This window comes from Lissotriton helveticus, chromosome 8 (genome assembly GCF_964261635.1).
Source record: "Lissotriton helveticus chromosome 8, aLisHel1.1, whole genome shotgun sequence".
In the NCBI taxonomy this organism is placed as follows: domain Eukaryota; kingdom Metazoa; phylum Chordata; class Amphibia; order Caudata; family Salamandridae; genus Lissotriton; species Lissotriton helveticus.
Genome location: NC_136069.1, coordinates 241,962,077 through 241,988,425, shown reverse-complemented (window position 1 = coordinate 241,988,425; position 26,349 = coordinate 241,962,077). Strand labels below are relative to the sequence as shown.

The 26,349-nt window shown below is 41.5% G+C and overlaps 1 long non-coding RNA gene across 1 annotated transcript in view; it reads right to left on the bottom strand.

Annotated features, from left to right (window-relative positions):
• Window positions 1–26,349, bottom strand: part of LOC144772567 (uncharacterized) — an 858,949-nt gene that overhangs the window by 412,684 nt on the left and 419,916 nt on the right. The window lies entirely within an intron of this gene.

Sequence of the window (26,349 nt, the reverse complement as noted above, 5' to 3'; positions counted from 1 at the left end):
TGTTTTTGTTAGCAAATCTAGATACTACACTTTTATTGCATCCATGACACAATTTAGTTTTTTAAATCTTGAAACCATTGTTACAGCAATGCATGTTCTTCTTACTTTGTTTTTTTAAAAATCATAATTAAGTAGCTAAAGAAACTTAAGTCCCAAATACAAATGTGAACATCAGGACATAAACCTGCTCATCACGTTAGGTGTAATGTGAACTATCAAAAAATTAGACTCAAATGTACCCAAATGGCATAGAAAACACATTTCTGTCATTTCTCAACCAGGATAAAGAAAGAAATGTTTCTGTGCAGAAGTATTTTACTGTATGTGTAACATGACATGTATTTTCTTCATGACAATTTGTTCCATCTCTAGAGAATTTCTTCTTTACAATGGGACTGTTTTACAAAAAACTGACGCATCTGTGCAGATGCATCAGTTTCCTTGAGCCTCCAAATGAAACTGTTGCACCACCATGGTAGCACTGTATTTACAATACGGCACAACATGGCGCAAGGATTGACAGATTAGTCAGAAATTCTGATGCATCTCTTTGCCCTAAAGTAACTGTGACAATTTCAATAATCCTACCATGAGGTAGTATGACCACACATGCAGTTCAAATTAGAAGATGGTGTGTTGCATACTGGTGGATCACCTTTAACATCTGTATCTGAAAAACACTGATGAATTGTAATAGTGGTAGTAGTCAATGGAGTCACAGTTGGAACTATGGCATGAAATGTTCATATTCTGGACAACTCTAATAAGTTTTCTTCAATCAGGAAAGTTTTTAATAAAACAGTTTTAAATAAAACAGTATTACAATTCCCGATTTATTTCTGATGTTGCTATGTGGAAGGAACTACTATGTTAGATGGGTCTCACATTCCCATGTACCTCTATTGATTTGGTCTGATGGCAGGAAAATCACCAAACCCAACAAGAAACAGGGTCAGTTCCAGATGAAAAGCTAGGTAGGTAGGTAGTTACTGTCCTACATATTATGACAATCATACTTCAAATTAACCAGTGCAACAGCAAAAAAACGCTGGGCAAATGTCTGCTTGGTTACAGCTTGGCTCTACACCTTCAGTAAACTTGAGAAAGAGCGTGCTTGAGGATGGATATCTTTAGTTTTGTGATAAACGTATAACATAATTGCTATATATGCAAACCCAATAAAATTACTCTAATGCACTTTGATGCAAATACTGACAAAAATCAACACATATGAACCTGAAAAGGAATGCAAAGTAAAACAAATCTGAAGGAAACCATCGGGACTTGTGCAAAGCAATAAGGCAAAAATACTTTCTTGAAGCTTCATGTAGGATTTGTCCTTGTCTTCCCACTGTTAGAAATGGGATTTCTGGTTGGCTAGGGCATGTGCGGAAGCCAGGCAGAAACCACCACTCTAGTCAGGGCATGGGAGTTACACGCTGAAGATAACCCCTGCTCACCCCCTTGGTAGTTTGGCACGAGCAGTCGGACTTTACTCAGAGGCAATGTGTAAGGCGTTTGCAGTAAACTGTGCACACAAGCCCTGCAATGGCAGAGGCCTGAGACAGGTTTGAAAGCCTTCTTTGGTGGGTGGTGCAAGCAGTGCTGCAAGCCCACCAGAAGCATTTAATTTACTGGCCCTGGGTATCTGAGATACCACTTTACAAGGGACAGGTAAAATAAATATGACAAACAGGTGTAAACCAATCTTACCATGTTTACCACAGAGAGCACATGCATTTTACACTGGACAGCAGTGCTAAAGTGCCCAGAGTCCTAAAACCACCAGCACCAGGTCAGAAAAAAGACTAGGAGGAAGGCAAAAAGTTCAGGGATGACCCTGAAAAAAGGGCCAAGTCCAACACCCACTTTTACAACTAGCTAGAAGAGTGCCAAAAAACATTATATAAATACGGGGACTTAAAACCTGAACAGAGACCCAGTGCTAGACCTTTTGCCAGCACACAGGTCTAGACCACTATCTTTACATCAGGGCCCATTTACTACAAGTTTTTCAATCGTGCTATGGCTGATAGACTGGCGGTGGGAAGGAACTATGCAAGAAAAACAAAGCAAGCCAATCAAGGACCCACAATGGAGATGGACTTCTAAGAAACATTTTGATAGCATACATCGGGTATACTGTCTCATCAATTTCCAGTCTGCAACGATTGACAGCTAATACTGAAAATAGTTTACAGGAACCTATTAAGATAAGGTGTCTGTAAAATCATTTATAAAAGAAACTATGTAATTATTTAAGAATTTAAGTCATTATGTATAAACAGCTTCGCATAAGCAGTGTACAAAAGTTAATAAAACAAACATTGCAAAAAAAAAAAAAAGGCAATTATAGCGCAGGCTCAAAGAAGACAATTAATCTATGTATGAAGGAGACTAAAATCTGTCTGGAAATGCCTAAGAATACTTTTTTTTAAAGAGTATATTGGTAAAGAATCAACTAAGGAAGAGAAGGACCATAGGTTTCATAGTCTAGAAATAAGACACAAGTATTTATATTGAGAATGGGAAATGTATGATAGAAGTGTCAACTGTCAATTCCCTGTACCTAACTCACTTGCTCTTATACTGTTTTTTTCAGGATTTTGAAAATGCAACAATTAACGTGCTAACAAAATAAAAGCTGCATGTACTGATTTTAGTAATGCTGCGTGAATGCTAGTCCGCGGGAAAGCTACTTAAAGAGTTTAGAAGGGGGAGGAGTGCACCTAGTGCCTTGTCCTTAAATGCTAATTAGTTTAAGCAACTACTTGGAGAGGAAATGGGGGATGCTCAGGGAAGGCTTGTGGTTTCATGGCGTCTGTCATGGGCTCTGTATGGGGTTGTATCACTAAATATTTAAAACTGCATCGCACTTTAGCACAGCAAAGAAAACGGGGGAGGGCTGGACACACCGCGTGGTGTTGATGTAAGGTATAATGTGGTATTATTTACTTATTGTCCTTTGTGTTTTTCCTTAACTGTACCACATTGTACTTTGCAATTATGTTCTGTTAAAATGTGGACATGGTACGTGTTTATGGCAATGGACAGAGTTGGTTATGTGCTGCTCTCTGTGTTCAGCTGGGGTTTTACATGTGATACAAAGCTTAACTTATGAAGAACGTGTTAGATGAAAGGGGAAGGCAAGGTGCCGTTTTGAAGAGAATACTTTTCCGGAGTATACAGAAAAAAAGAGGAAAGCCCAAAACAGAAAATTGGTCAAAAAATTAAAATATGTGTTTGGATGCAGGCTTTTATTAAACAAACAATATTGAGTGAACGTACATTGAATGGTAGTTTAATCCATATGGGCAGTTGAGTCCGTTCAGGAGCAAAGAGCCGCGTGCATAGAGTGAGTGAAGGAGGAGCCTCTTGGATGTAGTTACTACGACGCAAGTAACTGGACGTGTCACACGCAGCATGTTAAACAATGTGGATGCCATTTTGGAAGGATAAAAGCGACACTAAAAAGAATGGTCAGCTTTAAACAGATATAGGCAAAACGATGTATGCGGTTATTTTAGGAATGTTTTTATTTTGCTGGGGTAGTATGACAGTAATACAACCGAATATAAACGGATACCTATTGTGTATTGAGAGACTTTGGGTGCAACTTGGATATGCAGCTTTTTTGAAGAGGACAGCACTATGGGTTTGCTTCCGGTGTTCTGTTGGTTGCAGCTCCCCGTCTCTCCATGCCCCACAGCTTTCTGCCTGTGACACTGGTTTCCTCACTGTACCGTAGTTTAATTGTTTTGTGCTGTGGCCGTACAGCAACAAGCGTTACGTTAGGTGGCTGTGCGCTACAAAAGAAAAGACACGTGGCCACCATTGATAGCGATCAAGCTTGAAATAAAAAAAGAAATTGCAGTGTTATAGGTCTCGCATTTACATGCAAGACCTATGGCATTGCACACAAACTGCTGCCATTTTCCCGGCTGCTTTGAAAGTGAAAGCGGGCATGGCCCGCTGAATGTAAGCAAAGCATGTTGTTGTGCCTAATGTAGGGGTACCATGGTTACCGTGTAACAACCAAGTAGAGGGGCCAGTAGCTTACAAATGAAGACAAGGCCACACTAAGGAGGGACTAACAAGCCTATTTAGGAATCAGAAGACAGCATATACGAAGGACTAAGACACAAGCCAATAAAAAATATAGGCAGAGCTTCTCTCCCGTACTGTACTACAACAGATCAGCCCCAGAGCAGCTCTTGCGCTGGCTCAGGCTCGACCTAAAAAGGCAGCTGCATCTCACCATATGCACACACATGTGTGGTGACGTACGCATACATGAAAGTCAAGCGAGGCTACCATAGTGTCATGGTGCGTACAGACACAAGCGTCATAATGCAAGCATCCATTCAACCATCTCAATTATTTTTGTTGTTGTCACAGTACAACATGAGTAAAGCAGCATTTTTTTCAATTTGAATTGTGAAACAGTATCGCCCAAAAAAACATTAGTAGAGACAAAGGCAAGACTGATTGGCTTTGCCAGTGTGTATTCATGTTCAGAAGCCGTAGAGTTTAAAGAGGAGATGCACTGTGTTTCCATGTCATGGTTATGTGACGATTCTTTATAACCACTCCCAGTGAAAGGCACTACGAGGAAAGCATGCCTTTTCTGTTCCAACAATAGCCCTAAAATGCAAATGAACTGTGATTTGGCCTGAAGCCATTCTAGAAAGCTGGCCAGGTGCTTCCCAATTGTGCCCAGAATTGCAAAATCGCTGCATAACCCCACTGCAGGGGTTTATTCCCCCCCCCCACAAAAGGCAAGCAAATTAACTTTCTGCTGTGCGTTAATGACCTTTCAGTACCTCACTCAGAAACAAACTCAAGGGCGCTTAAAATATACATTTGTTTTTCATTTCTCATCTCCATTCAGCATCTATAATGGAAGCTGGTGCAAGGACCATGCAGCCCTTTAGGTTGCTTTAATCGAATGCTATGAGGCTGATTCCTAGAATGAGAGCATCTCTACACAGAAGCAGTGGAGAAAATCATGCAAACACATTTCATAAAAGTAACAGTTCATAAACCTGGCTGCTCCTGCTTCCAGTTCCTTCATAGTGAATTAATCACATTACATGCTGCGGCATTTACAGCTTTATCACATTTCTATCACTAACAGATGTATGAATCAGACAGAGCCATGTAGCCAATCAATTACCAAGAGAGGTTAAAGTTTCAAACAAGTTTTTTTTTTGTTTCAGTTTTTAACATCTGCTTTTTGGCAAGTGAAAAAAAACGCAATGTAGAAGTCAATTCAACTGCATTGTTTGGCGGATACTTTCATATTTTAGGCCAGGTCCAGAGCACACAAAAGGAGTGTGAATTACAGTGAAATGTATCACATATTACAACAAAAAAGGAGGGATGAGATCGTCACCAGAAAGTATCATCTCAAAGAGTTTTCATATTTTAAATCCTATTATAGATACACATTTGGAAACTGCTTTTATATTTTTATATTATACACATATCACTATGCATATACGTTCAGAAGTAGCAGGCCAAGGACATCAATTTAGGGCTTTCCTGCACTTTTGTTCTAATTTCTAGCACAAATGGTGAGATGAAAGAGGAACACAATTTTGTTATTATGGACATAACAGCCGTGATTAACAAAACAACGTGTACAAATGTGTTCGTAGATACCTTCTCCGGAAAGAATATTACATTTAGTCACGAGTTTTCAGGGTACCTCTGGTAAATTTTACCAAAATCTGCTTTGTGGTAAGCGCTGCTGTTTGAACAATGTGGCATATGAAGGGGATACATGTCTGCTGTCAAATGGTGGTGCCCTTGGGTAAAGAGTACATCTTTTTCCTACAAAGAATGCTTTTTTTCTGTGGAGCATCGCTAATCCTATGCTGTCATGAACTCTGGAACTGGTAATTCTTCTTTCCACCGTGAAAATTGATTTATTTACTCCCTTGGTAGTGGCAAACCTCTCATTGGGCCCTATTCACAGAACTAATTTACGACAAAATCCTAAACTTACTACTTTTGGTATTCACAGAAGGCATTTAGTAGTCTTAAATTAGGATTTTGTCCTTAAGCCTAACTTTAGATTTAGGACAAAATCCTAATTTAAGACAAAATCCTAATTTAGGACAAAATCCTAATTTAGGACAAAATCCTAATTTAAAACAAAATCCAAACTTAAGACAAAATCCTAATTTAAGAATACTAAATGCCTTCTGTGAATACCAAAAGTAGTACGTTTAGGATTTTGTCTTAAATTAGTTCTGTGAATCGGCCACACCATTTCCAGGGTGGGAAAGGGGCAGAGGGAAGGTTGTGCATGAACATAAAGGGACATGTTTATGGGAATTCTGATTGTTTCAGGAAATAGGACGCCTTGCTTTCCCACTCCTTTTTCTGTGTGGTATTTCATAGAGCCTTAGAGCCCACATTAGCTGCTTCTACCCACTATTAAAGGCCTGCTCCAGTGTTAAAGGCATGAGCTGAAGGCGAGGACCTTTAAACTGTTCGGTGCGTCGGACGGCCCCTGGCCGTCCAACATCACAGTGGGCGTGTGCGGAGGATGGCTGGGGGCCGTCCGAAACACGTCCAGTCCATAAATCACCCACACCATGGCGGAATTTGCGCTGTGGTCAACGGGTGAACAAGGGAGTGGGCCTTTAACCGCATGCGTGCGGGCGGAATTCCGCTCGCACGCTGAGATTTTTAAAACCGCACTTTACATGACGAGCTGGGCTCGTCATGAGCGTGCGAGGAGGCTACCTCATGACGAGCCCAGCTCGTCATGAGCGTGGAAGGGGTTAATGGCCGGTAGAGCTGCTTCAGAGGTCTCTAATGCTATTGGCACATTCCGCCCCTCTACAGGGCAGTCTGTCCTAATTTGTAAAACAAAGGAATCACGGAGCCCAAGGGGATTAATCCCTTGGGCTCTGTGAGGCCTTTGTTCACAGCAATGGCTGGACCTAACAGCCTACCGTAGTATGTTCCAGGAGGAGTTGGAGCAGGGAAGACTACCGGCTGACCAGCGGCTAGCCATGGTTGTGGTCATCACAAAGCAGGGCGGCCCTGGGAAGAACATACTTCTTATAGGCCAATCTCACTATTGAATATGGAAGCAAAGGTGTTGGCCAAGGTAATAGCGACCAAACTCAACGAGTGATGACATCTATAATTCACCCCAATTAATCGGGTTTTATGCCACACAGAAGTACAAGGCTTAATTTATGATGCTTGTTTGGGGTATTTCATATTACCAAGAGTAGGCATGAAAAGGATGCAGTGCTCCTGTCGCTATTCACCCGTGTGGTGTTCGTTAGCATTGAGTGGCCATACCTGTTCGCGGAGCTGGAGCAGTTTGGTTTTGGTTCTAGTTCTGTACCTGGGCTCGGTTCCTCCACACAAACCCTACGGCCAGAGTATGAGTGAACAAGGTGGTGTCTAGGCCAGTGGCTTTGTACAAGGGAACGAGACAGGGATGCCTGCTCTCACCTGTGCTTTTCGCTATTGGGTTAGAGCCCCTGGCGGCTTGGGTTAGAGGAGACCCACTGATAAGAGGAATTTCCATGGGGGCATCCTGGGAGGAGAAGATATTATTGTATGTTGATGACGTACTATTATATGCCACAAACCCTCATTCCTCAATCAATTGTATACTTCATATATTCAAATTGTTTGGCAGTTACTCTGGCTATCTGATAAATTGTGATAAGTCCCTAGTGTATGTGTTGGCCGAGACCATTCCGACCCTACCGTCCTATGGGAGGGCCCTCTGGGTCAAGGACAAGTTCAAATATCTAGTTATCACGGTTTTTCGAACCGCTGGTGACTTTTTAGACGACAACTTATTCCCTTAGCTACACAGTCTACATAGGGGACATCTTGCATTGGAGAACGCTAGCACTCTCACTGATGGGAAGAGCGTCCCTCTTTAAAATGATGGCGCTCCCGCCCTTCGTATGTCCCTCAGAATACACAATGTAAGATTCCATTACATTTTCTCCGATCGACACAAAAATAAGACAGCTTTTTCTAGGATGGGGTAGCTCTAGAATATCCCTCCACAAGCTACAGAGGGGAGTGTTTGAGGGGGGACTGGCAATTACCGATATTCAGAAGCACTATTGGGCCGCGCAGTTTGTTACAATTGACGACTGTGTGTTTGCGGGGGAAAGCCAGCCTATATGGTTGATCACTATTCCCTGGGCCAGAGGGGTTACCCTGCACCACTATACCATAAAAGGACGGAAAGCAGCTTACCACCACATATACAAATGACAGTGATAATATGGTGAGAGGCAACTAAATTTCTGGGCTGGTAGGGCAGACTAACTAAATGGACTCCCTTGTGGAACAACAACCTCCTACGAGAGGTGGGTGGACTGCAAGGTTTCTGCCCGTTGGAGTTACTGGGCATTGATCACTCAGGAGACATCTGGAGAAGACAAGCGATAGTGGAATTCACTGACTTACAGATGGAATACCAAATCCCTGATTCAGAACAGTTCCTATACCTGCAACTAAAACATGCACTAAAGACCCACAACTGATGGGTCAACAGTTACCATAATACGCACCGCTCAAGGACAGGGTGCTGTTAGAACCAATCACAGAAAAGACTACTTCCCTTATATAATATAAGATAATGAACAACACCCTTGACCCCCTGGGGTCCCTCCGGAAGTCCTGGGAGACTGACATAGGTATCCTGGAAGATAACAACTGGGCTGACGCAATACAGAGTCCCTGGAAGGTGGACATGAGAGCGCAGTTCCAGCTCATACAACTATGAATATTACATAGATCATATATCACCAGGACAATGCTCTACCAAAGGAGTCATAGCCATACTGACAGTTGCATAAGGGGCTTTGGCGAGGTGGGTACCTTTTTTCACACACTGTGGGCCTGCCCCTGACTTCATCAGTACTGGAGTGAGATTGCTTGGGCGATGTCTGAGATGGTGGGTCAGGAAGTCGCACTGGATGCCCAATGGCACATATTATGCATGACAGGGGGCACCCCATAGCCAAAATACACTAGGATATGGCTAATGTTGGCCGAAATTTTAGGCAAAAGAAATATTGCAAGAGGATGGGGGGCGACACAACCTGCAAGCGTCACAGACTGGGAGGCAGACTTTGATTCGTGCTGTGCAGCTGAAAAGGTGGTGTACCAAAGCCTTGCGTATCTGAGGAAGGGGGGCAAGGTGGGGTAGGTGGGTGGAATATAAAGGGATTTGAAGCACCACAATATGGAGCGGAGTCATTGGAAGAGAAGACACAAATAACCTCCTAACTGCAATAATATGTCATTGGCCTCGGGATCCCTGATACTGTGCTGCCCAGGAACGACTGTTTTAGCCATACATAATGTACCTGACAACCTTGCCGGGCACGACCGGATGATTCTGTGTACCTATGATGTTTTGCTGAGCATTTGTTTAATAAAAATATATTTGTTTAAACTGATTACGGTAAGAGGCAATACCATTATTTTTAAGGAAACCGTCAGAAAATGCTGATAGGAAAAATTGTGGTGTAAAAAAGCCTGTAAATCTAAGTGCATTTTCAGAACAGACACTTCAGGATGTACTTGCACCAAAAATTAAAACAAGAAAATGTTTCCTGCAAACCTTTTGCCCACAGAGGCTGGAAGATCAGAAGCTGAGCCAGCTACTTTCCTTGCTGGCTCTCCAACACTTTCAATGTTCCTTGTATTCTTCTGTGGAAATCTAGCCACAGGTCTAAGCATTAGACAGCTCTCTCTGGCTCTGCCTTCAGCTAGAGCGAAGATTCTGTTTTGTTGAAGACGAAAAAAGTGTCACTCCTGGTTTTTCCTGCAGTGCCTAGGCTTCCAAATAAAGCTTCTATGGGTCAGGTCTCTTTCTAGCCACAGCTTCAACAGAGTCCAGAGCAGTTCACTCTCAACTTGGCCGATGGTTTTGTCATCCAGAATGGAACCCTTCTTCAGTCTTTTGCATCCTTGAGAAAGTACATAGGGAAAACCATCTGATAGGGAATTCATTCAGTCTCTGAGTACACGTGGATAAGAGACCACACCTCAGTCATCTACACAGACAGAAAGCAGACAGCATACATAGAAATTCTCTCCATTGCTTCTTGTCTCTCCCAAGAGTGTTATGGTGATTTGGTGGTGGGGTGCCATTGTTATCCAGTGCTCTTGCCAGTGATTGCTTACTTTCCTATATCCAAGCATAGGAGAATTCCCAACATAACCCAACCTCCTTTGTCAGCACTACCTGTCTTACTTTGCTGAAAACTTTCACAGAAACCGCCTTTCAACGTGCAGTATTGGACTCCCTCTCAGGAACTCTAAGTCTTCTTCCTATATCCAATATAGTGGGACATCGTGAATCACGTTGTTTCCTGGTCTGGGAACAGCTTTCTTTCCTATTGTGGGTACAGTTGTATGTATAATGATTCTTTGTAGCAAATACATCTGTTGCCTCAGGGAATGATGTGTTTGAAGCTGCTGTACTCACAGAATCAGAGACCAAGAAGTCCATTTTGAATTTTCCACACTCCACTCCCGGTCATGGAGTCCTGGAGAGCATAGCATGATGAGAGTAGGAGCCAGAAAGTGGGAAATGAGCAAGACAGATTTAGTTATGTGAAGAAAATAGTCTAACATGTGAAGCTGTGCCTAATGGTTATCATCATTCTTACTGCAGATAAAATAGTGTATTCACAGTTCTGCATTTGTTTCATCCTCTAACTGTGGACATCATAATAGACCACGCACAGTGAGATGAATCTCACATCTTAAGCAGGCACATAAGGAGTACTTTACATGCTCTGTTCTTTCATTTGTATGGGATGACTCTGAAGGTGCATATCATGGGGTGAGTTTGAAAGTGCATATAAAACACGGAGGGTGCATTTACCATATGAATGTGACTCTGTTTACTACAATTCTTTAATTTCGCCCAAAAGAATCATGGATAGGCCTCATCTGACTCTGTTATCAGGTTATATGTTCATGTTATTTTCTTACCCGAAAACAGACTAGAATAGGCCCTATGCAAGCAAGACAGGAACTATAGAGTTGTAAATGGTCCTGAAGAAAGCCTAACACTGAAAGATCATAGAAATAAAGGTCGAAACATATTGACCACTAAGGAACAGGCATATTGAGTCCTAATATTTTTCAAACCTACCTTCATACAAGTGTAACATGAAGGGTTTGTTATCTCAATTTCTACACACAAATTGCTGCTTACGCTAATCAATCAATCAATCAATCAGGACATTTGTAAAGTGCGCTACTCACACACACACCAAAAGCTTTTAGAGAGAACACCCAACAATATTCATTCCTGGTGAAGAGCAACTCAATGATGAAGCATGCCATCTAGTTAGACAGGTCTGCAACCTTTTTACAGGGTCCTTCCTATGAAAAATATCTCAAAAGACCAGAGTAAGTGACAGCATGCCAAATACTCCCCTGTGTGAGACCTCATATTCTTTGTTAGTAGTAGTTTGTCACGATAACACACTATATCCTGCATGAGCTCTCCCACTCCCCCAACTGGTGACTGATATGTTATAAAAACATAAAATAGGTGGCAATGAGACTGTGCCTTATGGTGCATAGTAATAGCGTACACTGATTAAATTATACTAATTTTAATGAATTGTTGATGAAGTTGTTAGGTTATGATATATGAAGAAATGACATGTTAACATATCGTATGTTTGTTAATAAGGCAAATATTCACCAGAAATGGCTTGTTAATCTTAACACTGAAAATCCATTAGAGATGAACAGATGTGCTTCAGAAGCAGGGACCACGAAACTCATAACATGCCTTGTGGCGGCGAAATAGTTTGCAGTCCTCTCCTTCAAGTATTTTGTCTGACACCCATATTTCATGATGCTCCTGATGGAGGCTTATGATGGATAAGATGCTGTCTTCCCGTTTTTTCCAATGATAATTAGTTTATGTGCTTTAATGGTACAATGAGTCCACCTCTGTGGCCCTGTAGTATCCATGTAGGAATTGAAATAGTGATGAAGGGTAGAATATCCAATTTATTAATTAAGTAAGATGCAGGAACAAAAGGTACAAGCAGCTTAGAGTAGCTGACTGCACAACCAACTGAATGATAACATTCTATAGAACTACAGTAACAAGGATTACATATACAGAATTCCATTGCATGTATAATGTTCTACTATTGCTCTTAAAGAAACAAGCACTTACTACAGGCCCCATGCGTCCAGGTGGACCTGAAGGTGGAGTCAGAAGGGCACAAGGCATCTTTGTATCGAATACCTGTATGGTGATGTACTGCCTTTTATATATACATAAGCTATGTTTTATTGTTGGCTGTATATTTCAAAATCCAATCTTTTTTTCAGAGAGATCTTTAAGGAAAAGATAGCTTAGGAAAATGCATTTTCTTTTAGAGTATAGAAAGAGGGCAAGGTAGTCCCTGAACGAGGGTAGGAGGACTTTTACACAGGTCGTTGGCCACTCATTCCCTCCCAACACGATTTCTTGAACCACGCCAATGTTTAGAAAAATACGTTTTATATTAATGTCACATAATGGCAATAACTAGAGGCAGTTAAGCACAGAGGGCTCTCTCTGCAGACTGCAAATGACCAAGGTTCTTATGGGACTGCATGATTCAGAGGTTTCTCATGTGGCAGGAACCTCCCCTAGCAATGCAGGGGCATTCACTATAGCTCAAGTATTGACTGCTCTGTGTGCAGGTCCTTACTCTTCATTTTTCTTGATATTATTTATGACATTTGCATTGTGATACAGTATATATATTTTTTTTTAGCCCCCTTGCAATTTTGTGTTGTATTTTATCACATATGAATTAATCACATCGTCAACAACTTAGAGAATTTTAATAAAGAGAATGTTACTGTATGGTCTTGGTGCCTAGAAGTTAGGTTAGGTGCTGGAATTTTGAGGGCACTCGATTAGTAAATCAACTAAACTAAACTTAAACAAAAAAGTTGTTCTTATTGCTAAAGCATGTGCACTCGTCATAACATTACTGCATTTGCTGGAGAAACAATGTAACTCAAACCTACTGATGTGCTAAATAGGAGAGAATTTGAATAGGCACTTATTTTCGGAAATGTGTTTGGTCTGAAGAGAATTGACTTGGTATTTGAGTTTGTTTATATATCTTTGGCTGCTATGAACCTAATTAAAATGATGGCATTTTTAGAGATCTCCATTGCAGACATTTCTGTGGTTTCTAAACTGTAATGTGCAATGCTTCATTAGCAGAAAATCATTGTGCAACTGAATGCAGTTTGGTAGTGTTACAACGAAATGGAGCTGAACATTGAAAGAAGAAATCTGGCTTTCAAACTTATTAGACAAGGGAGCAGAGATCTTCCAGTTTTAGGACCTCATTATAAATACCCAGATATTTGGCGTGGTAACACCACACCTTGTAAATACCGCAGCGTGTACTAATTACCCAAGTACCCATACAGGGCGCTGCAAATCAGAATGGGGAATAACGCAACAGTACAGCGTGCATGTCCTCATTAGAGGTAACAAAACTTGCAGTTTATGGGTATTTCCCCAGACAATTTCTTCTAATGTCACCAGGTCTCTGTGGTGCATTTTTGTGGAGTGAAAAAAGTGCTAAATATGCAAACTGCTGTAATCCCAAATTGTGCGCATCCACTTTTTGTGTCCGATTTGAGTTTACCATAGGACTCCTATTGACCCCAAAATTACATTTTGATGACTTTGAAACACTTTTTAGCACAGCCCATGCTTTTCTTCATTCACACAAAAATGAATATTTTTCCTCTTAAACTTTTCATGTCTGAAATGAAAATCGACGGATTCTGATGTGATACAAAACAGCTGTATTCCCTCTTTAAAAGTGAGGAGGGACTGAAATCCATCTGAATGGATGAGTTTAGTACTAAGTAAATCCTTTTCAATTGTTTTTTATCGCCCGCCCTTTCTCCACATATATTCTCTTTGCTCGACTTTTGTGTAGACTTTGGAGATGGAAGAAAAGGCTGAGATTTGGCTTCTATATGCCATTGTTGCCTCTTGTTCCGCAACTACTTGGGATGACGGTTCTGCTTTGATTGTTGATGGTTGGACAAAAAGGGGAGTTCTGATGGATTCAGTCATATGGATTGGAATGTAGGAGTTTCTTTGTGTCTGGCACCAAGCAACGTAGAACGTTCCATTACATATTGGTGGCCCGAATCACAAACGAAAACTTAAAATTTAGTGTAAGTTTACAATTGTTTTCTATTGACAAAGTTATTTTAGTAGTAGTATCTTTACAACTGCAGAGTCTCCTTACATAAACAAGATAGGACAACTGTGAAACCAGGCATCCTTGGCGTGGTTTCCCCCTAACATTTTGTATTAAGACTTTCTGTTTGTGCTGGCTTAAGGACTCTGCACACTCTACGACTACTAACCAGTGCTAAAATACCTGTTTTCTTTCCTTAAAACATGGTAACATTTGCTATACCCAATTGGCATATTTAATGTATCTATCAGTTCCTAGTAAAGAGCACTACAAGGCTAGCAAATTAAATGCCATTAGTGGGCCTGCAGCACTGATGGTGCCACCAACTTACGTAGACTTTAAAACATGTATAAGGCCTGGCATTGCAGAGCCAGTGTGTGTAGTTTTACCCTGACATGTCAACCTGGCAAAATAAACCTTTGCCAGGCCCAAGCCTTCCTATTTAATACATATGTCACCCCTAAGGTTGGCCCTGGACAACCCATAAGGCAGGGTAAATGTATTTAAAAAGTTGGACATGTACTTTTAAGTATCACATGTGCTCTTAATGAAAAACTCTTACTTTTGTGTTTTCACTATGGCAAGACTTATCTCTCCCGTAGCATAACATTGGAGTTGCCTTATGCATTTTATACATTTAATTTCCAAAAGGGAAGAGATAACTGGTTCATGTTTGCTGTCTCTGGAATCCTGATTTAAAATCATAATTTATGGTCAAGTCAGATTTTAAATTACAATTTTGAAAATGCTGCTTTTAAAAAGTTGGCATTTTCTTGCCTTAGCCATTTGGTGAATGTGGCCTGCCTCTGGTCACATGACTGGGTATAATTGGCAGTTGGGATATGTGTATGCCTCCTAGACAGCCATACACAATAGGAGCATATGTGTGACTGGTAGGATCACTGGCAGAATGGGAGGGAGGAGCTGAGCCCAGCCTCACTTAAACCGGATATGGCTGAGTCCTGCCTACACACAAATGGCTACATACCCCATGCACTTAATCTGGAGCCAGGACAGGAAAGGTAGGGCGTTTGCGAACTTCAAATGCATGCCTCTAGAAATTTCTCCCCACTTCAAAGGCACAACTTTGTACAAAAGAGGGATCTCAGACACCAAAAGTTGAGTACACTTCTAGTCCCGTGGATACTTTGCCAGGAAGAAGTACTGCTGTGCCCCTCTGCTGGACTGCTGCTCTACAATGAACAGCTGCACTGTTGTGCTGCCCTCTTGCCTGGGGAAGTACTGGACCTGCAACTCCATCTTAACCCTTGGTGATGCTCTTGAGCTGTTAAATCCAAGCTTTTGTGCTTTTTGTGACCACACTTAGGCCACTTCGCACCGGTACCACTCCGCTTGCACTGAAAGTTAGTGTGAGCTTCTGCAAGCCCGTCTCTTTGCACAACAGCATCATCACCATGTGGGTGACCGCCAATGCAAAGCTCCAGCCCGCCTGCCTGTGACACCCTACCTGCTCTTCACGCCACATCGACTGCCACCCGTGGCATTCTCCTTGCTTTTTGCAGCCCTCTCCAATGCGATCAGGATTGGCACAAAAGTTGAGAAGATAAAACTTGAAAGGGACTAATCTGGGACTGTATCCGACCTGGCTCTTTAGCAGTTGGCCAAATGTTTCAACTTTGACCCATTCCAGTGCGAGCAGATATCTCCGGTTGGCGTATTATGCTTTTAGGTGCTATTTCATTGTTTATGCTTTAAAAATTCATAACTCCAGTTCTACTGATTGGAGTTTTGTCCTTTTAGACTTGTTTTATGTATCTGAAGTGTTGAACAAATAATTTATACTTCGCTTATTTCTTCAGTGTGGGGTGTTTGTCGTCTAGGGAGTGACGGTTCCCCGCTGCTTGTAAGTGTAGTAAGCTATGTTTCTAGTGTGTACAGTGCTGATAGGTAGGGGAAGCTCCCTATAACCCCTAGGTATGAAAGGAAAGGATCCTCCACAAAACAGTAAGCCAAAGTCCTATGAACACGTATAACAGTTCTTAATGAGAGTTCATAAAGTCATATGAGCAAAAGGATAATTAAAGTCCAAGTGGATCTGTTCTTTGTCTTTTATTCATGTAACATAAAAAAGCAACACGTGTTACGTCACAGTGGGAAGTATCCTGCAACTTCTTCAGGGCTGTACTTCATATGTGGTTATTCTTCTGCGCCACTCTGCCGGTGATAAATCCAACCCTGCTGGTTAAATAGATAAAAGTGTTGTAGCAATGTCGTTGAATTAAGTGAGCAATGTCATTGAAGGTATCTAAGTAACTGTAATCTTGTAGGCAAGTTGAAAAAGTGTATGTCCAAGGAGGCACCTAGGTCCACGTCCGGAACATAGAACGCACATGTTGCCGCCACAGACCTCAGCGTTGTTTGTAAATGTTTTATGTCAGTCATGTGTATTAGCATTATGAAATATCACTGGATACAACACAAAAACTATTTCGCATTATTAAGCACATAATAAGGTGTGCACATTAAGATATGAGTACCGCCCACATTTGATTATGAATTTTCTAGTTTCAGCATTGACCATACAAGGAAAAGATCCTTCAGTGTATGGACAGTATATAAATGTGCATGCTTTTTTATAAATAATGTAAACTGCACATGCTAATAGGCTGTTTTTTACAACTAGCAGAGTAAACTAAGGTCCTGAAGAAAGCCAATTGACTTTTCTGGGCAGTTTTATTGGCTGAAACATGTCGATCGAATAGACACTTGGGACTATTAAATCATAAGAGTGTCACCTATATTCCTTTTAATCTAGCCCCTAAACCTACGCCATTGAATACGTTTTTAGGTTCTGCAGGTTATTTTAACTCACCAACACTCCCTGCCTTCACTCACAGTTACTGTAGAACTCCCCTTAGAAACACATTGAGTCCACTCACACATCTTATTTGTGTGAGTGAGAGTCCAATGATGAAGCAAGCCACAGGTGGTACCAGTGGGTGAGGACCCTAATAATATATATATTTTTTATATACATCAGTGTATATACTCATAAAATTTCAATATTTGTCTGAGACAAATTTAAGGTGAGCACCGATTTACCTGAGTACCATTACTTACCGATCTCGGATATACCATATACGTGCACATTTTGAAACTTAAGGTGTTTCTTAGTTTGGTGAAGAATATTGTTTGGGAAGATGAGGGTATACCTATTGTAAAGACTTCTCACTCCTTCTTAAGTTGTGGCATGTGTTGGTTTCACCTCTGGCAACAATCCTACATAACAGGTAAATCCCAAAAGGTGTAAGAATCTGTTCACTAAATAGGGCAGCCATTTTAAGAAACAAAAAAGAACTCAACCATGCCTAAAATGCCAATTGGTTAATAGTAGTCAGCTGTTTAGGCCTGATTGGACTCTTCAAAGGGAATGTATGATTTGGTTGCCTGAAATAGATGACGAGGTCTCACCTGATTGGAGTGGTTGTCTTTGTCACATCGCCCATCTCTTAATCTGATTGTGGCTCTGACGTCACTCTATTGTGGAGGCAAACACTGAGTGCGCAAAAGGCTAGAAAAAAACCCATGGTTTAAATGTTTGCCTCCTCTCTGCCTGCCTATAAATGTATTTTTGTTTGACAGACCATTCATTTGAATATTAAGATCCTGTGTTTCTGTGTGCTCGTGTTTTCTGTTTGCGTAAAATGGTGTTTTGATTATTAACCTTATACCTGGATGTGCTGTGAAGGAATCTAAGTTCATATGTTGGTTGGACGCCGTATGGAACTCTGCCACAGAATAATAGATGACAGGACTCAATATGTATAGGAAATAAAGCAGTCACTATGCATTACAGAGGAGTCAGAGTCTGAAAATATGTGATAAAATGTAACTTGAAGACAGGAAAAATGATTTTGCTAGCCAAAAGTAGTTCCTTGTCTTAATATTACAATTTAGCTTATTCTGAACTCTTGGAGAGAAAGGAGCTAGGCAGGAAAATTACCTGGAAATGGTTATTCTTACACTATAGAACCACTTGCTTTTAGGTGTGTTTTACTGAAATGATCTGAGGAGTCTAAGCATTACTTTCTGCAGAGATACACTTCAGAGAGTAATGAGACTGATGTTAGACTGGATGGTGCCAGCCTCCGCACACAAAGCTTTTAAAGAAAAGAAGAGGCATCGCCCTGCTCTGGCTAATGCAGTTCACTGACAGAATTATGTTTTCATATGAAGAAGGTGATGCCTCAGTTCATTTCAGAAAATATTTCTTTCATTTGTAGCTGCCATTTCTCTCCAATGCTTTGGTTATCATGTGATCTGTGTATTTTTGCAAACCATACCAAATTGCTTGTCTTACAGATGCAATTTGCCATTTAAATAATAATTAGATGTTGAGAACTTGAGCTTTTAAATAAGATTAGTAAAAGTCTGGCAGCTGTTTTTGAACATAAAGTCTGAAGGCCTTAAGATTTGCAGTTCCCAGCAGTCATCATGTTATGCACCTGGACTACACCAAGGTCTATTATTCCAAACTTGTACATTTGCGAACAGGAAGCTCCAAACTATCCACATTGTGACAACTGCAGGTTGCACTACCTTACAAAAAAAGTCCATATAAGAATACTTATAGGAATGTCCGTCCAGTATTGAGATATCAAAACAAATATTTATTCTTCTTTTACAATGAGGACAGGTGTAGGGCTGTAAGACAATGTTTAACAAAGATAAATATATAGTTTACTATTTTGCCATGCACATTGCTAAGCTTATAGTTCCTTATATACAGGCATTAAAATCATAACATAAAAATACATATGAGAAAATTTGCCTAAACAGAATGTTGACAAGGCTCTCGTTTTAACCTAAAAACCTCACAGTTAAATATATTTATTACAAGAGAAAGAACTAACATGATTCGCCTCTATTGTCTTTCTGACATTTTACCAATGACCTAGTTATCTGCTCAGTGCCACCCACACTGGTATGCCTTATTTGAACCCTCTATATGTCCATTGAATTAATGCCCATAAGTTGTGCAAAAATCATTTCAAAAGCGAAAAAATTGTACATTTTGATCCTATTCAAAAAACCTACCAGAGTCAACATCAAAGCATTTAAGAGAGCATTCCCCATTATCTCTACCACCGTGTAACTAATGATCAAAAACCAAGTATACATCATGGATCCTTATTTAGACTCTCTATATGTCCATTGCATTATTGCCCATAAATTGAGCACAGTTCATTTCAAAAAGACGAAAGTTGGTACATTATAGTCCTATTCAAAAACCCACCAGAGTCAACATCAAAATCATTTAAGCTAGCATTCCCCATTTTCTCTGGTACCATGTAACTAATAATCAGAAACCAAGTATACTTCATGTGTCACTTGATAGGTTAAATGCCAGGCCCCTTATATATTAACACAATGTTACACCTAACAAGTGTATTAGATGGTTCCAAATAGTTGACCCAAAAATGCATACATAATCCACTGGTGTACTCCACTGGACAATTCACTGAGCAGAGTTGTACACGATGCGAGCATAAGGCTCTGGGTTAGGTTCAAATTATTGGGGAGGAGATATAAGGAGGAAGGTGTATCACAAAAACCAGGGAGTTTTTGTATAGGTTGGCTGTTTCCTTGTTGCTTTAGAAACTATCCACATTGGGCTACCAAGCTAACTTTTAGACTGCAACTGCCTCTCCTCTCAGGTGGCTCTGTGGTTCCCAGATTTATCCAACATCCACTTCCACTAAGCGAATGAGAAGTGGTGCGTGATACGCAGTGGTGCTGGGACAATTTACAGAGTGGGGATGCTGATATCAAACAGTGGTATTCATGGTTCACTGAACTCGGAACCTCTCTCGGAGGAGTGATTTTAATGAAAAATACTGTCTGAATTTGATGCTGCCACCTATAGGTTGTGCAAACAAGCCAGCAGCAGGTGTGTCACCCACTGATGCAACTTCTTCTGTAGCACTTGCCGAGAGTGGAATCTGCGTCCGTGAGCTTTCAAGGCTCCCCATATCAGGTTTGACCACCTCTTCTAGTCCTGTTTAATTTTGCATTCTAGTACTATATGTATAGAGGGGATGCCAAGACTAGAAGTATAATCATAATTAAATTATGCCTGAGTGGGCTTACCTTACTTAGGACAATTTGCTTTGATTATACAGACTCTTCATTTGGACCCATATTACCTAAAGTGCCCCGGAGCGCAACAGGCATGTTTATTTATTTATTTATTTATGTTTTTGTATACCGCCTGATTCAATTCCCGGAGGGATATCTCTGCGCTTATGCTTCTACTGGTAGTCTCTGTGGTTAGTTATGGCTGTGGTATGAGGGGGCTATACCTATGGCATGGTGTAAAGGTAGGTTTTTAGATTTTTTCTGAAGGATTCATGGCTAGTGATTTGTCTCAGCTCTGATGGTAGGGAGTTCCAGAGGGCAGGGCCCTTATAGGAGAGGGACCGTCCTCCCTGTCTGGCTCTTCTGAACTTTGGAACCAGGAGTAAGTGAAGGCTGCTGGATCGTAGCGTGCGTCCGGGAGTATATGGAATGAATTTTTCCTTTAGATATCTGGGACTGGAGCCAGACAAGCATTTATGTATGGTGACACATATCTTAAATTTTATGCGTTGCTTTACTGGTAGCCAGTGAAGTTGGTGCAGAAGGGGGCGGGAGGGAGTTCTGGGAGGGGCACTTTCTGCAACCCAGCAGCACTTTAATATTGCAGATGCTTTTGCGGCCTTTACTGTAAGACAAATAGCACTAGTGTTATGATAAAAGGCCGTTCCCTCATTTGTGTGGGTTTGTAGCACATGTAAATGAGGGAAATACTTTGCCTCTGTGATGAACATAGATGTAGAGGCAAAGAGGTTGTGATTTAGCGCTTTGACTGCGCCACAAAATGGTTGCACTAAGTTAGTGTGTCGGGTAGGGTGACCCCCGCAAGTGGACATAGGATTCCCACGGACCCCTCGACATTCACCCTTGTAATGCAGTCTTTGTTGCAGCATGTAAAGGAAAGGCAGACTGGCTAGTTCATAAAGCTGGTCTGCCTTTTACTAGTGCACTACCCTAGGCCAGCTGCAAGTACATGGCGGCCTTTGTGTCAAAACATAAGTTGCATTGTTCCTGAGTACACCTGATGCACCCGGTTAAAGGTGCACCGGACACAAGGTAAGGTAGGTAGGTAAGTATACTTGTAAAGCGCACTGTTACACCATCTCGGAGTGTCCTGGCGCTGTATACCGCTGGGGAACCCGTCCTGGCTTCCCCTGTGAGACGGTCCCTCCTGGGCACCTCCAAGGTGAAGCCAGGCATCCCTGGCGCTGATGGGGCCGTTGTGGAGATTAAGCAAGCTATTGCCCAGAGTTGCAGAGTGGGACCCATGGTTAGCGTAGGCACCTCGGCGAGAATTATCGAGTCCGCGGACATTGACCCAAGACCCAAGACCCTGCCGCGTCAGGAATTGAACCCTGGTCCCGGGCCGATCTCTGCTTCAGGGTCTGCCGCTTCTAACTAGTGAGCCACACTTCTCCAAGACTAAGCCTCCATTGTATAATGCAACCCCTGTTGTATTAACGCACTGAAAGGTCTTGTAGGGGTTGCACATTATCACATGCATGTTGCACAAAACCTGTCGCAGCAGAAACGTGAAACCACTGAGCTGCATTGCTGTAGTTGGTATTGTGCGTTTTTTCTGAGACTTGTCTTTGCACTGTAGCTCAGCTCCTCTCCCATATCACTCCCCTTCCAGTAATGTTAACATAACTTGTTACTCTCAGCAAAGATTACCAGGACTAGTTGAAAACTTTGGGGGGGGAGCAGGAAGGAGTATTTTGTGTTGTTATTAGATACATTTACACCATTTTGATTGTGTGCCTTTTGGGAGGTTTCTTTTTCATGATATGAACACTTGACAAGTTCATGGTAGCCATAGGTAATCACGTTAACAAACATGGCGGAGTGATCGTGTCGTGTATTTCTATAGGTTCTGAATCAGTCCCCCTATTCCTGACCCTATTCTGGTTAAACTAACTATCAAGTTAACTAACAGTCAGCCCATGAGGCAAGAAAACCCCCATGATGCAGATACCGTTATCTGACGCAGTCACACTACGGCACAGGAACGTGTTATCTGATTAGGTCATAACGCTTGAGATCTAATTAGACAAGCGACATTCCTCCAGCCCCTGATAAGGCATACGACGTTCTCATAACAAATCAAACCTATGACAACCTGGATAATCCGTGCGGCCATTGTTTTGATTTCACAGAGAACTTTAGTAAAGAATGTGCTAACGAGCAAGTCGTATGACATCTTTATTGACGTATCTATGTCCATCCTTACGTCAATCTCGGCACCTTTAAGGTATGAATATTGCCGACCTTGCCCTATGCAAACACACGCGTGGTGACAAGACGGAGCAGCCATACTTGCCGAAGCCGAGAGCAGAAGCAGACCCCGCTGGCAGCAGCCCCGCCTTCCTGACGCGCTGAGAGACGCGCTGCTATCTCAAACCGAGAGACCCAGCACCGGCGCTTTCAGGCAGCCCTCGCAGGCAGCCTGGAATATCGAGAGCAGAGAAAGAGATACTATTCCTCATCCATCCTAAATTCCAGGTACAGAACTGAATAACCCCTCACAGAGAATTCTTTAGTTATTCACTTGGCAAAAACAAACTTAACTTAAACTGTAACTTTCTATTCCCGCCCACGCATTAGACTTAGGTCAGGTACACGGGGTAGGCGTATTTAGAAACACCAGTTGAGTACGTTTAGTCAAATGTATATGTGTATGTAAATATATTTTAATCATTTTAAACATCATATGGCTCAGAAACCATATCAATGTTTTTACAGTATTATTTTATACTATTGCTTTTAATGTATGCACTTTACTTAACTATAAGTATTGCAATAATATCGATCCATTTCTCATGTATGAGAAAAGAGACTGATCAATAAATAACACCTTTTTATTGAACACGCCCGTCTCTTCCTTTTCTCTACATTCTGATGAGACTAAGAATGCACGTACTGACTGAGTAAAATAATTGCCTTGTGCTCACATGACTCTCGAGATTGACTCTTGATTAGGGGAGAGCAAAGTTGTCATGTTCTATGGTTGTCAGAAACTAAATCCCTTCTTGTCTAATCAGGGGAGTTAATTCCTTCCTTGAACATTCGAGAAAGTTTCTAGCGAACTCTGAGCTTAGCTGGCAAACCCAAAAATTAAGTCTAGTATCGACAGTAGTAGACCTAGTTAACGTCTGGCCTAGGCCTTTACTGCTGTAGGTACTATTCCAATGCGCAGAGCCTATTAGGAAAATAGGAGCTACACTACATGGCGCCCAACGTGTTTGGAAAGGGCGATAAAACTAACGTAAGACATTTAGAGTAACTCAGTCGTGCTTTCTCACTCAGACCCCTTTTCCCAAATACTCCAAAGACGTCTGGAGTGGGTGAAAGGTTATATCCTCCAAAACCTCGCAGGAGGGAATTCCTATGTATGGTTGAAGGATAAACAGTTCGAAAATATTGTGCATCTAATCTTTGTTCCATAAAGAAACCTGATCTGCAAACAAATATAATACCATCCTGTCTGTAAAATGGCAGAGAGTGATGATGAAAGAGAGGCAGTTAGATTAGCAACTGAACTCGCAGATGCTGATGCTACCATGCAAGCAGCAGACCCGAATATAACACTCATTCCGGTCATTAAAAGGAGATCTATAACCTTAAAACTTATAGAAAATGGACTGACACCTAGAGGTGGCACAGTCATATTCGTAATTGAGGCACACGAATATCGGCAGACAGAGGTATACTATTCATGGATACATTTTCCAGCAGCAAATGCTGTAACAAAGTACTTCCACTATTACAAAGTAGAGGAACCTCCAGAAACATACACTCCTTTCGAGGAGGTGGAAGTACCACTCAAATTCCAAGAGCATTTGCTCTTATTTGATGGCGCCCTAAAACATAACAATCACATTACAAGGCTCGGTCCTTTAGGAAGACCAGGAGCAACGTGGCCGGTCTTAGCCGGATACACACCACATCCAGACATCGGAAGAATGCCTGCAGCAGAGCTGTTAATACAGCTAAAACAACTTCTAAAAATTCATAGACAATTAGTTCAGTATGTAATGCGGACTTCAACAATTCAGCCAGCGATTAAACTTCCACAGCTGACCCCACACCAGGGGAACACAAATAAAATTACACCACAGAACATCCAATCCTGCCTAGGTAAAGTTCCAGCTAAACGGGAACAAATACCATTCTGGTTGGCACAGAAAATTACCCAAATAGAGGCGGTGTTTCCTGACACCACCCCATTAGAAAAACACACGATTCTGACTATATGTCTCCCAATGGGAATCGCACCACACATTGAGGACTGTGACACTTGGGGTACAGTCTTTGCTTCCATCTACACAAAAACGCACGGTGTTCCATCCATTTCGGTAATACCAGATGTGCTAAAACAAATTCAAGATGAATACGGTCCAGAACCTGCTTTAACTCTTGGTATGAAATTACTAAAAGACTTCAAGCAGGTCTCGGCTATATTACTAGCCAACATAAAAGGTGAAGCAGCAAACGTGGCGATCCGCCAGAGGTTAAAAGAGACAGATATAGCAGACCAACCAGCTGAAATTGCCAGAATCATAGAAAAATCCTATGAAGAACTAGGCAGAGATAGTCTAGGTGGAATACCAGTAAAACCGCAACTGACTACAAGTCCAGAAAAAATATTTTTTAATAATAATAATTCACCAAAAAAGAACTGGGATGGAAACAAACAATCCAATCCTAAAGAAAAGAAATTCCAGTCCCGAGGAAGGTCTCCTAGGCGAAGAGAGAAATCTCCAAACCAAAGACAGAGGTCACCCCAGAGTGACCCCTCTGGGAATAGATATAACCTTAGAAATAGGGATAATATTAAAAAACCTGATAGATATCAAGACATTGATACACGCCCCTCTCAATCTTTTCAGAATTCCTCGCAGAAATCGGAAAGAAGAGGACGATCAGAAGAGCACGCCAAGTCCAAAGACAAGGAACCTGCTCAACAAAAAAAGAAATTACAATTTCCAAAAAAGAAGGTAGCCAGTATCAAGGTAGTTAAAAATGCCGAGAATACTGAGGACACAACTGAAAAACGGAGAATTGGCTCAGACAATGCTAGACAGCGCAGCAGAGGTGAGCATAGCTCGCAAAGTCCTTATGAATCATCTGGAGACAGTGGACACGAATGAATACCTTCAAGTGGAAACTGCAGACACCAGAGTTAGCAAGCCCCACAAGATATACGAGATAACATTACGTATAGAGGGAGATAAGACTAGGAAAATAAGGGGACTATTTTGGGATAACCTCTCCAAAGGCTATGACATCCTTCTAGCTGAAAAAGACTGGCCACCAGAGTTTGTCAGGGAGTGCTCTCATGGCGAAGAAGTAATTATGCCTGCCTTCTCGAATCAAATACCGATTCATAAAAAATACACACTTGCTAGAAAGTGGGCAGTGGCCTTAGCTCCTGCTTTATATAAAAATCATGTAGGATGGGATGAGGATTCTCCTCCTCACAAAATCCAGTTAAAATCACAACCTACTGCACAAAGGCAGTACCCAATTAAGCAAGAAGCTAAAAAACAAGTAAATGAAATACTAGATCAGCTAGAATACCAGGGGGTGATTGAAACTTGCACCTCACAAATGAACAATCCTTTGTTTCCGGTCTCCAAACCAGACAATTCATATCGTCTAGTTTTGGATTACAGACACCTTAACACATGTTGCAAAACCTTTGCAGTGCAAAACTCACACAGTGCTGCACTAATGAATAACATAGTGCGCAAAAAATACAAAACAACCTTGGACATCTCCAATGGATTCTTTTGTCAAAACATAGCACCAGAGAGCAGATATTTAACTGCATTCTCAGTAAATGGCACTCAAAAGCAATTCTGTCGGTTAGCCCAGGGGTACAAGAACAGCCCGGGGGTATTCTCAGCGAGAGTAACAGAATTACTACAACTATATGATGATGAAGCATTATCTTATGTCGATGACATTTGTTATGTTATGT